We start from the raw sequence: 2077 nt of genomic DNA on the forward strand, positions 1-2077 counted from the left end.
TCGCCTGACTATGTCAGACTCTGGCACTCCCTTTGTCTGGAAGACGTCTACCTGGTAACTACGTACTCCATGAAAACTCCACGATCTTCCGATAATAAAAATACATGTTCTGACAATTAAAAACTGTTTGAATCTTTGTCTGGAATTGTTTAGACTGTCAAAGAAAATGATTCAATTTTCAGATAATCAAGTACCTTTTATGTCTGAATGTGTTTTAGTTGGTTATCGTCAAACCAGAATATTTCATATGATTGACCGAATGTGTGTGTGTGCGTGCGTGCGTGTGTGCGAGCGTGCGTGTGTGTGTTGTGTGGTGTGGTGTTTCCAGTCTGACATAAACTTAAAGGCCGGGGTTCAAACCTATACACAGATGGGGTGTGGCCTCCCTGCCTTGTCAAAGCTGTCGTTCAGTGCAAAGCAATGCAGTATTCAAGTACATTCCATGAAATATCACAAAATTGACTTCCCAGTTCATGATGAAATTAAGCCATAGTGTAAAGAAGTGTGTTATGAAGGCTCACTGTAAAATGTATGGATGCAGACAGCCTACAAAACATGCTTTTTGAAAATATGTTTCTGTGTGTTTTTTAATCCAGCCATATTTAATTCATTGTTCATTGTATTGTTATGACTGTTTGCGCACGGTTTTAGCACACAGTGATGTGTACAATACCGTTTATGTTGATCAGTTATGTTTTGCTGTGTTTTCATATGTTTTGGAGGTTAGTTTAGTTGATCCCAGCTGGTGCTACAAACGGAAAATGTGTTCATATCCTCAACGGAAAGTAACAACACTAATATATAAAACATCATCGAACCAAATCATCATTTGCGTGATAACGGTGTTATCTAACTACTACTGTGATACGTGCTTCCTTCTGGTTATTATCATCATTTGCGTGATAACGGTGTTATCTAACTACTACTGTGATACGCGTGCTTCCTTCCTTATCATCATTTGCGGTGTTATCTAACTACTACTGTGATACGTGCTTCCTTCCTTATCATCATTTTGCGTGATAACGGTGTTATCTAACTACTACTGTGATACGTGCTTCCTTCTTTATCATCATTTGCGTGATAACGGTGTTATCTAACTACTACTGTGATACGCTTCCTTCCTTATCATCATTTGCGTGATAACGGTTATCTAACTTATCTAACTACGGTATCTGTGATACGTACTTTCCTTCCTTATCATCATTTGCGTGATAACGGTGTTATCTAACTACTACTGTGATACGCGCTTCCTTCCTTATCATCATTTTGCGTGATAACGGTGTTATCTAACTACTACTCATGATAACGGTGTTGCTTTTGCCTGTGTTATCTAACTACTACTGTGATACGTGCTTCCTCCTTATCATCATTTGCGTGATAACGGTGTTATCTAACTACTACTATGATACGTGCTTCCTTCCTTATCATCATTTGCGTGATAACGGTGTTATCTAACTACTACTGTGATACGTGCTTCCTTCCTTATCATCATTTGCGTGATAACGGTGTTATCTAACTACTACTGTGATACGTGCTTCCTTCCTTATCATCATTTGCGTGATAACGGTGTTATCTAACTACTACTGTGATACGTGCTTCCTTCTTTATCATCATTTTACGTGATAACGGTGTTATCTAACTACTACTGTGATACGTGCTTCCTTCCTTATCATCATTTGCGTGATAACGGTGTTATCTAACTACTACTGTGATACGTGCTTCCTTCCTTATCATCATTTGCGTGATAACGGTGTTATCTAACTACTACTGTGATACGTGCTTCCTTCCTTATCATCATTTGCGTGATAACGGTGTTATCTAACTACTACTATGATACGTGCTTCCTTCCTTATCATCATTTGCGTGATAACGGTGTTATCTAACTACTACTGTGATACGTGCTTCCTTCCTTATCATCATTTGCGTGATAACGGTGTTATCTAACTACTACTGTGATACGTGCTTCCTTCCTTATCATCATTTTTGCGTGATAACGGTGTTATCTAACTACTACTGTGATACGTGCTTCCTTCCTTATCATCATTTGCGTGATAACGGTGTTATCTAACTACTACTG

Source organism: Haliotis rubra, unplaced genomic scaffold (assembly GCF_003918875.1).
Source record: "Haliotis rubra isolate DU_JTF1 unplaced genomic scaffold, ASM391887v1 Scf246, whole genome shotgun sequence".
Taxonomy (NCBI): Eukaryota; Metazoa; Mollusca; class Gastropoda; order Lepetellida; family Haliotidae; genus Haliotis; species Haliotis rubra.